This window comes from Balaenoptera physalus, assembly GCF_965194825.1.
Source record: "Balaenoptera physalus genome assembly, chromosome: 4".
NCBI classification, from domain to species: domain Eukaryota; kingdom Metazoa; phylum Chordata; class Mammalia; order Artiodactyla; family Balaenopteridae; genus Balaenoptera; species Balaenoptera physalus.
In genome coordinates this window covers 54,112,399-54,129,389 of record NC_138891.1, presented here as the reverse complement: position 1 = coordinate 54,129,389, position 16,991 = coordinate 54,112,399, and the positions used below count along the sequence as shown (strand labels likewise).

At 37.3% G+C, this 16,991-nt stretch overlaps 1 long non-coding RNA gene across 3 annotated transcripts in view; it reads right to left on the bottom strand.

Moving 5' to 3' along the window:
• The window catches only part of LOC309659371, a 130,028-nt gene extending 120,901 nt beyond the window's left edge, over positions 1-9,127 (bottom strand). For all 3 annotated transcript variants that reach the window (XR_014262758.1, XR_014262759.1, XR_014262760.1), the window contains exon 1: positions 725-9,127. This is a non-coding gene — a long non-coding RNA (uncharacterized lncRNA). The remainder of the gene's footprint in view (positions 1-724) is intronic.
• Between the last annotated feature and the right edge of the window lie 7,864 nt (positions 9,128-16,991).

The window sequence follows — 16,991 nt, the reverse complement described above, 5'->3', positions numbered from 1 at the left end:
GACAAGACACCAAAGGATGAGATATCCAATAAAGAGGAAAAATAAAAATAAAAAAATAATAATAGTAAGTGTGGATAAAGAAAGGGGGAGGGAGGGCTAAAGGATGAAGAGGATGGGAGAGTGAGACCGTGGGGGAGATGTAGTAAGAGCCAGACACTAGGGTAGAAAGCAGCGCAGGCGCTAATCACAGGCTGCTCCTTCAACATTCTCTCCTAAACTTCCTCGAGCAAGCGACGGTGCGCGTCCTCAAGAGAGGCGTTCCACACGCGAGGGCGCCCCTCGGGCGAGCCATCCCTAAAGCAGGGTCAGCAGCGCCGCTGTCTACCCCGGCGGGCGTGCGTGTGTGAACGTGTCAGAAACGGGCGCTCTGGAGCTGCGGGTCTCTGCACTTAGACGACCGGCTTCGGGAGATGGGCGGGGGCCTCGAGGCGGGGCCGGGGACTGCTCCGGCCGGCGCGTGCCCGGGAGCGGCCGAAGCCCGGTGCCCGGCGCGCCGCCCCTCCAGGTCGCTCCCGCCCCGCCGCCGCCCGAGCGCCCCTCCGCCCGGGGACCTGACACCCGATCGGCGCTCCGGGACCCATGCAGGGGTGCGGCCCGCGCCTCAGCCCCGCCGGTCCGGTCGTGGGGACGGGAGGGAGAGCCGGACGGCTGGGCCGAGGCCGCGCCGCCTCCGAGCGCCGAGCTGGTTGGGGCAAAACTTTGGAAACAGAAGGACTCGGATTACCTGAGCGGCGCGGGCGCGGGCGCGGGCTCGTCTGCGGTACGGCTGCCGGGCGCGGGCCGGGTTTTCAGCAGCCGTAAAGCGGGAGCAGCGCGCGAGCTCTCGCCGCCGAGCTGCTGCCCCGGCACCTCCGCCGCGAGCGTCAGCCGCTTGGCAAGGAGCGGGCTGGGCTGAGTCATAATAAAAGACACGTTTGCCGAGCGAAGCGGGAAGGGGGCTGCACGAGCCTTGTTAAATGGCGACAGGCTCAAGAATAGGGAAGGTTTTTTTTTTTTTTTTTAAATGGGCAAAACTGGAAAACTTGCCCCATGGTAGGAGAGAGATGAGCTTCTTTTATAATTTGAATATAGTTTACAAGTACTTTTCTATATCTAATAAAGACTTCTTAAAGATTACTTTTTTAAGTGCATTGCCTCCGGACAGGTAGCTAGCTGGGTATAGTGCTGAGCCTCGTCCCTTCCAGCTTTAGGACCTTATTCTGCAGGTTACTTGAGTTCGTACCTTTGTTTCTTTTCATCCCTTGAACGGGGTAATAAAGGCATGTCCCTCGGGAGGGAGAATATTGAGAGGGTACTTGGCATTGTGCTTGCAGTTTGCACTTACTAAAGCTTAATTATGATTGAAAATTAAAAGGGGGAATAAGTGAAGAGAGGTCTTAGATGGACAGCTTTAAAAGGAAGAAGACAGAAAAATAAAGCAAAGATTTTTTTTTTTTCACGAGGGATAAATGAGACAAATGTCTCAATGGAAGAAAAGAAACTGGAACCTCCAAGAAACAAATGAGGCCGAGAGATGTAGCTGAGATGGGAGAGGGGGGAAAAAAGGGGGGGCGGGGGTAGGGGAGGAAAAAAGCCAATAAAACTAGGCTCAGTGGCCAGAAAGCTGAAGCTTCATGGGGGGAAGGGAGGAGATCATGACGAACTCCCTCTACTGAGGGAGATTTTTAAAAATATTTTAACAGATAAACAACTGTTTAAAAATGAGCCCCAAATGAGGAGCCTTTGCTCCAATGAATGAGATTTGGCAGTTCTGCAAAATGAGGACATTCTTCCCGTGCTGCATCCTAGGGGGTTGAGTCATCAAACCATAGCAAAAATTAGTGGGCTGGATTCCTGAAAGGCATGCCAGATGGATGCATTCTGCTTAGTTTTCATAACTGTATTATGTTCCCTCTGTATTGTCAATTTTGGAAGAAAGGAATCTGAATAAAGATTTGAGGAGTGAACTTGAAAATAAAAGCCAAACTAGTTACTTAATGTACGAGTATCCACCCACAATGAGCATGCAGTTAAAGATTCCAGAACAAGTAACCATTTCTCCCACTTTCATTCTCCCTCCCCTTTGTTTCTGCTTTCACTGTATTTCTACTTTTGTTATATTATTTTTGTACAATGGAACTGCCTAGGGGAAAGGTGGTTTTAATTAATACTAAGGAATGGAAGGAATTTTAGCTAGGCCTCTGTAAGTAGGGTCAAACTTTTTGAAAGGAAGATTTTTTCAGTTGAAGTTTTAATGAGAGTAAGGGTAAATTGACAGATGTGAAATCTGAAGTTGTTTTAGACAAACAAGAAAACAGTAATAGAACTGTTGTGCAAGAATCAAAAAGAAATCAGAAACGGTTCTAGTCCGTAATTAACTGTAAGCACCAAAGGCTAGAGGAAACTTTTCTCTATCAGATAAAGAAAAATGGGTGCCTTGCTCTACCACCCAGCCTTTCAAATAGAAATGAAAGAAAAAGAGAGAGGAGAAAAAAGAAAAACCAACAACATAGAAAAAACAAAGAAAAACCTCTATCAGATTCTTGTAGAAGAATTTCTACAGATTTGCATTTTCCTAGGAGATCTCCTACAGGGTAAAATACTCGTAGGGGCCTCTTTCGGTGTAGAAGCATAAGCAAAATATTTGAGGAGATTAAATTTTGTAGAATTGGGGAAAACCCTAAGTAAGATTAGAATCCCACTCTCTTTGTTTCTGTTTTGCTAAGCCTTGGGGCTGAGGCAAACAGATTATCATTAAACCTGCATTTAAGTGAAACAAAGAGATAAAATCTTAAATGGTGTGAAGCCCTTAAACTAAAAGGAGCAAGAAAACAAAACCAAAGCCCAAAAATAGAGAAAGAGATTAGGAAGATTTTCTAAGGGAACCTTTGAACTTTCTGCAATAATATGAATGCCTATGACTTGCTTTAGACAAATAGGCAATATAAACTAAAGCTGAGAACCAAGAAGATCTGGTCAGTTCAGGTAAAAAAGCCTTCCTTGCCTGAAATGTTTTGGTCTGAGGTAATTCCATTCATTTTAGGTAGAGACAAAAATTCCCCACATGATTTTGTGTGCCCATAAACACCTCAATCACCTGAATCCACTTGAATGCACTTTTTAGTTGGACTTCTGGCATTCTGTAAACTAAACCTTGACTCAAGGCCTTGTGAGCATTTTGTGAATTTATCCAAAAGTAGATTTAGACTAGTAAGCATTTGCTTTTAAAACTTTTAAATCCATCGTTAATTAGTGTTAATAATGTAAAGCATAGAGTGATCTGCTTTTCAAGGCATTTTATAGACAGAACAGTTATAATTAAATTATATCAATTTGATAACATTAAAAGTCCCTTTTACACAACTGACTTTAACCTTAGTGTGCTAATATGATTTTTATTTAAGATTTCATGTAAGATTATATTGGAAAGGATCGATTGTTTTGACTGCAAAAGACCGTATTGTTCTTTCTAACTTAAAACTTCAGTGTAGTAAGGATTTCATGTCACATTCCGAACACTGTTACAACATCATCTGTTGCTAAATTACCATGTAACAGAAGCACTAAACAGGTAGGCAGCTTTAACAAATTCATAGTTTTCTAAACTAATTTCATATACTAAAGACTGTATCAGAGCCGAAGTGAGATTCTCCAGCCAAATTTGAACTTTAGCTGAGAACACTGTGTTCCAAGATTGCTAGTTAATCCAGCTCAGTAGGGGAGGACAATCTTAAAGATAGAGATCCTTGTTCTGCCCTGTCAACAATGCATATGTACTTGTAGAATCCATTGTACATATTTTAGAATAGGTCTACATGAAGCTATTCAAACCTAAAAATCAGCACTCTGGTCACTTTAGACAATTGAGGTAGGTTGATGAATGGTCACTTTATGGGTTTGGTTTTTGGACACTGTCACAACTAGAAATTCTCAGGTAATTAAAATTTTCATTGGAAAAACAAGCAACTTTAGGAAATAGGCATTCTCATACATTTCTGACTAGAGTATAAAATATTTTACGCCCCTACAGAGAGCTCTTTAGTAACAATCAAAATTACAAACACCAGAATTATATTCCCCTGGAACCACCAAATTGCTTTTGGGAGTTGATGCTATAGAACTAATGCATGTACAGTATTATTCATTGTAATAACAAAAGTTTGGAAATAACCTAAAAGTACATCTATAGGAGACTGGTAAAATTAATTATAATACATTCATTCAATAGAATGTACTATATGCAGTTGTTGGGGGAAAAATAAAGAAACAGAATGAGGAACTTTTCTGTAAACGGGTTTGGGAAATACAACAAGATATATAAAGTGAAAGAAAAACAAGGTACAGAAGAGTGTGTAAAATATAGTACCTTTGTATAAAGAGGAGATATGGTTATATTTACTTGCACATGCATAAAGAAATTCTGGAAGGAAACATAAGAAACTAGCAATAGTTACTCAGATAAAGGGGAGATCAAATGTGCAGACTGGACTGAGGATGGGGTGAAAAGAGACTTTCACTGCACACCTTTTTGTTTTCTTTTGGAGGGCTGTGTAAATATATTATCTGTTTGAAAAATTAGGTTTAAAAAAAGAAAACAGATGCTAAGTAGTATCCATAATGTGTAAAAAGATAAAGTTGGAAAAGTTATTTTGAAATTGAATAATCTCCCTGTCATAATCCCAAAGCACTGAAATTTACTAATAAGAGTTCCTAACTAAACTATGAATTCGATTTACATCTGTTTTGACTATAAAGGTCTGTACTATTTGAAAATATCAGATAAACCTTCACACACAAATAAAATTCGTATTCATTTCTCTCTAACGATTTTAAAGTTCCCAGTATTAGAGAAATTAATGCATAAAGTACAGTGTATTTTATGGTACTAGACTGTCCATTTTCTTTTGCTGAAAATACTGGATAGTAAGTAGCAAGTACTAATATTTTAATTCTGTAATGACTAAAAGAAAATAATTCTTACATTAAAGTACCTTTGGTCTGCAGACTCTCTGTAATTGTTAACTATATAAAGTCCCTGCTATTTCCAATGCTTTTCGAGAAATTAATGGCCTCAATGTGAGGAGCTCAATGAAAAATAAGTAAATAAATTCAAATCACTCTGCTTACAGAGTGTTTTGAGTTTTTGCAGACATTTATTTGTGTAAAGAAGGTTACTTAGCTGAGAAAGTGGCATCCAGGAGGTGTTGACAATGTGTGTGTGACTTCTTGCATGTTAAGCCATGTGGCAGAAGCTGTTCGTTTCACTAATGTTGGTGTGCTCCATACATTTCTCAGCCTCCCATGCAGTTATATTAGTCACGTGACTGAGTTCTGACCAATGCAGTGTGGATGACAGTATGCCATGCTGTCTTTAGTTGTTGAGCCGGATGGTTGGAGAAAGTTTAGCAGAGGATTCTAAGTACTGTATCTCTCCGTATCAAGTCAGCAAAAATAACCACACTCTTTAAAGAGAGGCAATTTAATATCAAGGCAATGATTACACAGAGTGTAATCTGTGAAGCTGAAGAAGTAGAAAGGGAACGCTCAGGTAATTCAGAGATAATTGCAGGAGACAGCTACCACCTCCTGGTATTCACGCTCTGTACAATAACCTCCCTTTGAATATGGGCTGGATCTAGTGATACTTCTATTGAACAGAATAAAGCAGAAGAAATGAGATGTCACTTCCAAGATTAAGGTATAAAAAAAGACTATAGCTTCTCTCTAAGCATGCTTTCTTTCACTCTCTCCTGGGTTACTCCTCTGGGGAAAGCCAGCTGACAAGCCATGAGGCAGTCCTGTGGGGAGAAAGTCTCCTGTGTCAAGGAAGTGAGGCCTGCCAAAAACCATATGAGAGAGATTGGAAGCTGATTTTTCTTCCCAGTCAAGCCTGCAGATGTGACTGCAGTGCCTGCCAACAGTTTGAACGCAACCTCATGAGAAACTTTGATCCAGGGACACCAAGTTAATGTGTCCCCATTCCTGACCTGTAGAAGCTGGGAAATAATAAATGCTTTAAGGCACTAGTTTTTGGTAATTTGTTATGCAGCAGTAATAAATGCACTAGGAAAACAAAAGGGAAACGATGGATTACCAAAACCTGGGAACTCAGAGAGTGACCATGTGGGATTGGGTTCTCAGTCCTCTGAGGAGGAACTATATTTTATGGTTACCTCATAAAGGTGGAATGGACTCCCTCCCAATTATGGGTAAGATGTAGAAGCTGATAACACTCCACACACCACGAGAATTTGAGAAAAAGTTGATGACACATACAAGGGAGCCCTGGGGAAAGAAGAGTAGGCTCAAGTAGGTCCATGCTGACTTGGGGGGAGGCAGAGGGAGTGGTTGGGCCTCCAGAATGACTCATAGGCGCTCTAGGGGTGCGGGTCTGGGGAAAAAGTTCCTGTGCATGGGCTGGAGATTCGCAAGGTGTTAAATTGCCCACCAGAGCAAAAGGAGGGGGCACCCTGGGCTTTCTTATCAGCCTGTTCACAGATGGGGCCAAATAGGAAAGGGAAGGTGAGGCTTAAAGTCAGAAATCAAAGATCAAAAAGGGAAGTCAGAGCTCTTTGTTACAGGGTGTCTCCCAGCTATTGCTTGTACCTTAGGGGCTCAGAACAGGGTCCCCAGAAGAATGGTACTCTGACCTCTTAACAAAGGGCATGTTTGGCTGCAGCTGATACCTCTGAGAGAGCAACACAGGACCAGTTTGGGGAGCAGCAAGAGACAACTGAGACCTTCTCTGCTGCTGCTCAAACCATGCTGACAGGGAAAAAGAAAGTCCCTTCTCTCCTCTTTTACTGTCCAAAATCCCTTTCATGCTGCCTGTGAGTAGAAATTCATCAGTGTCTCAGAAATGTAAACTATCCTAGCCCCAGCATCACGGAAGACACTGTGGAAGGGTGGATTTGGAGAAGAGTCCATAGGCAAACACCTGGCACATTCCTCACCTTAGTCATCTCAGCATCTGTGCACATCTCTCCTCACATTTTTTTCACTTCTAGAGCAATAACTTCATGCTTCTGCATTTATTCAAACAGCAATACTCTATAACTGAGCATGAAAGTAAAAGCACTAACAATCATCACCAAACTTTATTTAAAATAATAAGGACATAAGGAGGAAAGAGGGAAAATACTATATACAAAATGCTGGAGTCCTTGTTTTTGTAACCAGTCAGGAGAAAGTTGATAATTGTAACTTCCATTATCCATTGTACCTCAGCCAGTATCTCTGCTGGTTATGGTTATTAAGCTGGTAGAGTGACTCAAATCTTTATTCCCGAAGAATTTAATGCCTCAGTCATTCTGTCTCTTTTGTGTTTCTATAGTTTTCCATTAATTTTTACTCTTAAATATGTACATGGTAAGTGGTAACCCAGAGAAGCTGCTGGGTTCCAGATATAATCCTCTCTGGACATTGTATAGCAGCAGCCTAATTTCTCCTTGATAATCAGGATCAATCGCTTCAGCTAATTAAGTATCCCCCTCATTGACAGTTAATTCAGTGATATGCAAACCTCAAAATGGCCAGCGAGCAGTCTCAACTTCCAATTCAATGGAACAGTGGTCATGTCCCCTGGTGGTAACATTCCTTAGTTCCTTGGAAATTGAGATCACTAAATCAGAAGCATCCAAAGTTTCAGGGATGGGAAGCAAACTTTTGTAAGCAGATAACTAAGTGTAGTCATGAGAGAAGCCACTCATATTTCTCCCTCTAGATTCCTGGAGCCATACATTCCGACTTTGGGAGAAACAGCATCGTATGTGCTCAAAACATATACTGTATGCTGCATCCCAGTCAGTGACATATGGGGAAGGACCAGCGAATATCATTCTGCCTCACTTATTTTGCTGTGAAACAATGTTGTGTGGGATTTCAAGATGGTGAACGTAGGTGTTCTGTAAGTCCATGAATGCTGCTGCTGGCCAAGCATTGCTGGCAGGTAAAGCAAATCCATACCCAGAATAAATGTGCCTTCTTGTGATGTCCAATCTCTGTACCCTCCATGGAGGAGCCATGAGATGAAAGGAGCCTGGGACCTTGACCTTCTGCTTAGAGGAGGGCTACCAGAGAGCCACTGAATCTAGAACATCCACTTTGGACCTTGTGTGTGAGAAATAAACTTTTATTGCATTAAGACACTGACATTTTGGTGTTGTTTGTAATAGCTTTTGGCCTATTTTGACTAATTCAAGCAACAAATTTCCCTTCAATGAGAAATAAAAGAATTCTAAAGATCCATGAAGGAACTAAGGACTTAGTTATTATACACAAAAACTTTATTCTTTTCTTTAACATATAATATTAAGAAACATTTTTCTGTGTTTGATCTATGAATTAAGTTTTCTATCTTCATTCAGAAATGATTTTCTATGTCTGAAATAATGAGGATTTCTAAAAAAATTTTATTACTACTACTGTTTATTATTACTATTACTATTATTATTACTATTACTATTGATTCTTTTTTTTTTTCAAAATATCAATATCCAAGTAGTTCAAAGGATTTCTTTCTCTCTATCTGTCTAAAGGATATATTTCATTAAAGAATCCGTGAAGGACTATTCATGAAATCAAAATTTTAATTACTCAAAAAAATTAAACTCAAGTTTTCTCTATTCCTCTTTTCCTCTAATGCACAGTATAATTTGCTTCTTTCCTTTTTATACTTTTGGTATTCCAGAGTGATTTATTAACTAAAAGAATAACTGTATAATTGCCAGTTTTCTTTTTCATCACATTATAAAGCCTTTAAAATATGCTCACATCTTGAAAATCCATTTTTTACAAAAATTATTGATACATGGCTAGACTGTATGGTGGAAAAGAGACTTGAGAATTTCTCTTTTCCTGCTCTGTCAATATACCAAATGATCCAGAAAAAAATATTAAATGCTATGTACAGCCCAAGCTCTGCTTATTGGACGGATGGCCTAGCATGAATACCTGTGAGACTTTTCCATACTAGAACGTGTCTTAAATAGCTATAAGCAAAACACTCTTAATATAGAGTCTTCTTTGAAATAGAATAAAATGATCACCTAATGATTAAGAAAAAAGAAGTCTACTAGAATACAGAATGGTTTTAATAACTTAATAAATCTTGCAAAAGGTAAAGACAAGATAACCCATCCCAAATATTACATAATTGCATCTTATCAAGGAGAACATAATATGATTGTCCTACTTTTGAAACTGTGCACCTCAGATTGGGACTTGAACCCACTTGTCCGTACTTGAACCCAGCCAAAACCCAGATTGGGACTTGAACCCACGTGGCTGGGACTCGAACCCGGCCAAAACCCACAGTCTTCCAACTGAGATCACACACCTGGTTTCAGGACTTAATGAAGCTCAGGTTCTTGATGTCTCATCGCAGAAAGAATTCAGTGAGAGACAAAGTGATAGGTAAGAAGTGGATTTATTTAGAGAGAAACACACTCCACAGACAGAGTGTGGGCCATCTCAGAAGGCGAGAAAGGCACCAGGGTATGGGGTTGTTAGTTTTTATGGGAGTGGGTAATTTCATAGGCTAATGAATGGGAGGAGTATTCCAGTTATTTTAGGAAGGGGTGGGGATTTCCAGGAATTGGGCCACCGCCCACTTTTTGATCCTTATGGTAGGTCTTGAGACTGTCATGGCACCTGTGGGTGTGTCATTTAGCTTGCTGATGTGAGCTTGCTGATACTGAGGCTCAAGGTCTAGTAGAAAAAGTTGACTTGCCCACCATCTTGGATCCATTTGGTTCTAATCAGTTTGTCCTCTGGCTATGTCACTCTTTCAAAAGTTCTGCCCTGCCTCCTTCCTTCCTTATATAAACCATATATATGATTTATATATGTATAAATCATATATATATGAGAGACATATTTTGATATCATTTTGATAATGATTGCAGTCATTGTCTTTTCATTGCACAGTTTCTTGCACCTTTTGCAAATGGTGCTAGAAAACAAATATTTTTTTAGAAATAAATAAATAAAGCATAAGTTTGTTGTTTTACTTATCTATTTGATTTTATATTTGTATCTTTTTTGTTACTTTGAAAGACCTTGTTTCTTAATGATATAAATATAATTATTCATTTGCTTTATCAATGTGCATATATAATACATATATTAGTTTCAAAATAATAATAGCATTATATGAAATACCAGAATAATGATATCAACATTACTATTCACAAGAGCACTGAATACAATTTCAGTGTGCTTTTTGTATTGTTTCTTTGTTTCCCTTAGGATATGTCCACTAGGGATGTAGAGTCAAAATATTGTGTTTTAAACTTATTTGGAATAATTCTTGTCCATTCAGTTATGGTACCAACCAGATATACACTTAGGTTGACAATTTGTCACTTAGGTTGTTTCAATTTGTTTTCAAATATGGGGCATGGTTTGTTCTGTCATACTGATTTATTATTTTTTCAAAATATATGTATGACATTTATATAATTTTGTATTCAAAACTAGCTTTCATCCTGAGCTGTCTCTCCTGTTCTCTCTTTTCTTGTACAGGTAAACCACTTTTATTCATTTTTGACCTACCATGATTTTGGATTTTGGATTTGAACCCAGATAGTCTGGTTCCTTAGTCCATGTTCTTAAAATGCTGGTTTGAAACTGCCCCATCAGAAATTACCAAATCTTTTTTTACTGGGGAGAGTGGGGGAGGCGTGTGCAGTTGAAAATTGCATATATTTGTACCTGGTTCTTAAGATGTAAACTTGGAAAATATCATTCCAGGGCTCTCCATAAGTTTCACCCCCTACCTGTACCTCCCAAATTCAAAACCACCAGGCAACAGCTAAAAGCCTCTTTTATGGCTTTTTGTGTTGTTCCAAAAGCTTACAGTCTTAACCCAGATACCTACTTTATAGATTCATAGCATGCAAGCTTTGCAGATATTCTTTTGAAGTTTGCATTTATAAGCCTTTGTGTACCAGCCTCTGTAAATTTCCATGTGACCTGTCTGAACTGCTTGAAGACAGAGTATGAACAAACATTACAAGCTTTTTGTGAAAGAGAATGTAGGTTCCATATAAAAGATTTTCCTTAAATCCAGTTATATCTCCTTTAACCATCCCTGTTCATTCTGACAAAGTTTCACTACCCTATGTTACTATCACATCTCTCTCCTCGCCTACTTCCTGACTGTTAAACTGAAATTCTGTAAAGAAAAATATCAGTAAGCAAAAACAGAAACCAAATTTGATAGCTCCAGTTATATCTTATCTCCCTATTTCATGCAACAATAGGCTCAACCACATCATCCTACATTAATTTACTGTTTGTGTTAGAGGTCTACATATTGGGGTTTTTTGATGTTTTTCTTATTTTGTTTTTTTTAATTGTTGACTCTCATGTTAAGACTGAATTTCCTTAGACATAAGTAGGACATTGGTAATTCATATTTCCAATGTTCTTCATTTAAAAAAATTATCTGTCATCCTGTGCAAGTTACTTAATTTCTCTGTGCCTAAATTACCTTATCTGTAAAAGGAAGATTATAATGTGTATTTCCCTCATAGCAGGGACAAAATGAGGGACTACATTAAAGTTTTTAGATCTGTGCCTGGTACAGATAATTATTTTTGCACTCCCTCCATCACCAAGAGAGCTATTTATTTTATTTATTTATCCACCAGAACACTTTATCCCTTTTCCTAATAGTTGGATAGTTTAAATGCCTGATTTAAACTGAGTTTAGCCTCTACCCATAAAAGAGAATCGTGGTTAATGATAGTCAAGAGATGGGGCAGGAGATCAAAATTATTGGAGTTATTGCAAATACCCACTTAGGACATACCTCAGGTACTGGACAGACTGAGGTAACTGGGGTATTGAAGAGACAATCAACTTTAAAACGAGAATCTTTTATGAGTAAGTAAGTCTCTCTTCTGCCCTCTGGCCATCATCATGAATTATTTGTGAAACTAGAAGAAGGTCATGGTCAGCCAGGTAGCATCACTTGACTGTCGCTAAGTAGAGAGTGGCTGATCTAGAAATTATACCAATGATTGTCAACCTATTATATCCAATGGTTCCCCTTTTAACAAATATTTTGAATATTCTCTTTATCGTGTGAAAGTTAAATTCATAGTTAATATAGCCTACCTACACAGTAACAAAATTAATGAATCAGTATGTTTAACCTGACATAAGGGAGAAAAAAATGCAATTTACAATAAAATAGTATGTACTTCAATATGTGAATGTTCCATCCCCTTAGATACTAGACTATATAACAAAGTGGACAATTGTTTGTACCATATGTACAATAATTGTGAATGCTATACCACAAATCTGGACTGATGAGACATGTTTTAATGACAAATCAAGTATTATAAGTAGTACTGTCATTGTGAATTTCAGCAATGGTGAACACTCTTAGCTATATCTTCCCTCAGTTTACACAGTAATAGCTTTATTGGAAAATTCAATATATGTTAAACTTGCAAGAAATATAGTTTTTTTAATATATACAATGAAGTTAGGTTTCAGAGTCCTATTGTTATAAAAAGGTTTTTAATCTATGGGAAGATTTGGTGGTACATTTTAAGGTCTTATGGGATGTGGGGCAGTGCTTATTGTGCAGAACATCTAACAGTCCTGCTTCCACCCAAATGAATACCAGTATCATCTACTAATCTTTGCGACAAACAACATTACTTTCCCCCTCACTCCAGTATTTCCAAAACCTCCCTGAGAGGGTAATACTAAGACGAGAGAAAAGTGCCAAAACAGCATAAGTACATTACATGGATTAAAGAATCTCCATTTTTTCTCATTGCTAAAAAGATACAATAAGTGACATGCTACTCTGTACCTAAATGTCATCTTGGAGAGATTTCTGGGATGGCAACAGATATCTGAGAAGTTAGGAATTTTTGCCTGAAGAAAATAAGATCTAATGATGTTGCTTAAATAATTACATAGAACTAAATTTTTCCCCCATTACACATTAGGTGAGGAATTACGGTTTTTCAGACAGCTTAGCTGTACCCAAGAAATAGTTGTCAATAGTGTATTTTAACACCTCAGGGAATAAGCTAACTGCAAAAGCTAACTGCAATATGGAGGCTACTTGTGACCTAAGGGAGAACAATCCTCATGGACTTCTGTGTTGCCATGGGAGATATCCTTGGGAGACAAGGATGTGGAGACAAAAAAGCCTGGCTGTGAAAAAAAGAAAAATGTCTTTTCTCTTACTAATCTGCCTTTTGTCAGTGTAATTTGCAGGCCCCCAAACACTGAACATAAGAGGGTAGCAAAAAAGTATTGTTCTACCCTGACAATGGCATACTAACTAGCAGGAGATGAGAAGCAGAGAAGATTTTTTTGTTTTTGAAGATGGGAGAAACTTAAACAGGTTTATTTGCTATGGAGAAAGTGTCAGTAGAGAGGAAATGGTTGAGATAATGAAGAATGGAGCTGATCAATTAGGGTGCACGTCGCAGGATGAACCGGGAAGCCACGGTGAAGGGATTTCTCTTTCACAGGGAGCAACTGTGGGAGTCAAAGCAAAACATTTGGGGATTTGGAATCAACTGAAGGGAAAAGCTCAGGAATTCTTGCATTTTGCCCAACATATTTAATCATTAAATTTGGATTATATTTTGAGTAAATCTTCAGAGGGTTTATTAACCTAGTTTCAATTAATTCTTCATACTTGCTTTTTTACTGAACTTTTAAAGTATAACATATGTAAATAAAATTGCCTAAATCATAAAATTATAGCTCAATGAATTGAATAAACCCCTATAACCACCAGCCAGGTCAAAAGACAGAATATTACTAGCACCCTCAGAAGTCCCCTCTTGGCCTCTTCAAGTGACAGTCTCCCCTCAAGGGTGACCACTAATCTGACTTCTAAATCATAGGTTAGTTTTGCATGCTTTTGAACTTTATAAAATATATGGAATTATACAATATACTCTCTTTTGTCTGACTTCTTCCACTCAAACATGTTTTTGAGATTTGTTGTGCGTGGTTGCAGATTTTTAATTCTCATTGCTGTATAGTATTTCATTGTGTGCATACACCCCCAGTGTATATATCTATTCTACTCTTGATTGTCATTTGGGTAATTTGTAGTTTTAAATATTATGCATAGTACCACTATGAACATCTTTGGTTTTGCCTTGGTTTACACACTTACATATTTCTGTTGGATATAGACTTTAGAATAGAAATAAAGGCTAAGTTGGTTTTTTTAACTGCCAAAATTTGTTGATCCGTTTTACTAGCATGGAGAAACAGTGACATCTGGTGCATAAAACAATGAATTTCAGGTTTCAGTATATATTTGAAATTTTTTAGAGAATCTATTCTTAAAGGTGATATGAAATCACAAGAATCCATATGTACAGTGAGCTTATAGTTCTTGTATCCGATATTAAAATTAATCTACAATGTATTCACTTTGAACACAAAGAATTTAAGAATAAAATTCTTAAACTCATAAATAATTGATAGATCAAGTAATTAGGTAAGATTAACAGATTTATGGAAGAAATGCTATTTTGATGTGTACTAATGACAATATTTTAAAATGCAAATCACTATCCTTAATGTTGCCACAAAGTAAAAGTCTTTAACGTTTGTGAAATACGCAATTTTCTTTCTAACCTAAACTAAAAAATCTTGAACAAAACAAAATACAGGTATACAGGATTACTATGCTTATAAGGTAATTAAAATGTAAAACTAATTTATATATTGGAATTCTTTAGAATAATTAAGGGAGTTCTCTGTCCCTTTATAAACATTTCTAGGTCTGCTGAAAAAGTTAAACTTTAAAAAGAAATACATTATATGATTAGAAAACATACAAGCGCATACTACTTTACTTTTATGTTTGTGTGTAATCTTTGTTGTTACAAAATAGATGAATGGGTCACGTACATCCTTTAGGGCATTGTTTGGTTATGCCTACAGTTCTAGAAGGACGGTAGAGTTTTTTTCCTTGACACCATGAAGCTCATGTATCAAGGTTTATCACACTGAAACTTAATGCTCTTTAACATTTATTCCACAAATGTTTATTATAACCTTTTATCTGCAAGCATATTAGCTAGTGGAGTCCTAGATGAAGTTCCCTCTTTCTCCCCCCTGCTCTCCTGAACTCCCTCCTATCCTTTTCTTCCTTTCTTCTATCTCTCTTTAATGTGAGAGAAACATGAGTAAATTTAAATGCTGACAAGAAAATTGATTACTGGAGATACTGAAGACACATGAGAGAGCTGGAGCGATGGATGGAGCAGAGAAGGCAGAAGAGCAACAATGGAGGAGTATAAGATAAAAGTAGAGCGACAGGAAGCTGAGGAAGATTTGGTTACTGTTTTCTATAAGTAATGATTGAGTTCATATTCTGAAAGTGACATTGGAAGAGGTATCTTGGTAGTTTGAGAAAATGAAGAAAATTTGTGGTAGTAATTGTTGACAACCGGAGAAAGTAGGAGCAACTAGAGGAAATATAAAGGATTCCTGAAAAGCACTGAAAGCCCAGTTGAGGCAAAAGGTCTTGAATTCGTAACGGTGACAATTATCAGCAGTGCTTATCAAGCAAAGTTTTGTCAGAGAGGAGGAGGATAGGTGAGCTGGGTTGGGTTGAATTTTTTAAGAATATATATAATAAAAGATAAATGAGCCAGAGAGATAAGGGTCTAAAGGATAATTATGAAAATATTTCATGGAGTAGATGTGGGATCTGAAGATAAGGGGTGTTTCGCGGATAGATTACAGATAGATTTGATGGAGCGAGAGAATGTTGATGATTCTTCAGTACTTGGAAATTAGAATGAAGACAAAGTATTATGGTAATAATGAAATAGGAGAGGTGGAAGGACGAGTGAGGTTAAGGTCAGAGGAAAATTGTGAATTTATGACTTTATGAAGCATTTGCAGTGATGAGTGCGACAGGAGAGTGTGGCGAATGTGAAGTGGAAATGGAAGTCATTGGAAGTGAGGAAGTCAATAAAATGAGACGCAAAGATATTAGATGGACGTTGGTAGATAATCAGAATAGCTGTGGAACTTAAGCAAGTCTGAGTGATTTAACAAAGCCCTTAATAAATGAGGGACAGTGATCGGGATATTAGTAGATGAAAGTAGTATTGGTGAGGACCAAAAGTAAATAAATGAAAAAATTAATAATTTTCAATAGAAGAAAATTAACTGATTAATAAGCCTATAAAACAATGTCCAAACTTACAAGTAATAAAATGACTGTAAACAGAAAAAATGAGAAACCTTATATTTTATCTATGAAATTATCAGAATTCTAAAAAATCACTGTCAAGGGTGTAATGAAATAGACACTTTAAGAAATGTGAATGTAACCTATTGGAACATTTTGGAAAGTAATTTAACAATATTTATTAAATATGTATCAATAAACTTTGACCAGGTAATTCCACTTCTGGGAAACTATTATAAAGGGATGGTACTAAATAATTGCAGTGTTACTTAAAATAATCAAAACTGAAAAGAATCCGAGTACTTAACAAGAGAGGAAATTCTTCTTGTGTAATGTTAAGTAGAAATGTATCTTGCAGTATTAAATATACAATATGATTAAATTTTTTAAAACCAAAACCTATGCATTAAAAAAAAAAGAAAAAAAGATTGGAACAAAATGTCCTAAGAAGAAAGAAAAATAATACTTTTTTCCTCATTTAAAAATATTTTCTTTTGTGTTTTTCAAAGTTTCTCTATTTAGTGCTTTATTAATTTTTACTGGAAATATAAAACCAAGTTTATTAACAGTAGAGCCAACCACCAACAGCACTACCACCAGCAAAAATTCTAATGGGTTAAAAATATAAAATAAAATCAAAAGAAATGTGAACCAAATAAACAAATAAAATAAGAGAATGATAATCTAAATTAAGATTCTAATGATATTTAAAAGTGGAATTTCATAGGTTGATTTGAAAGTTATTCTTGAGGAGTAAATGAAAAGGGAAACATATACATTGTAAAGTTTAATTTGGTAGAGCCTA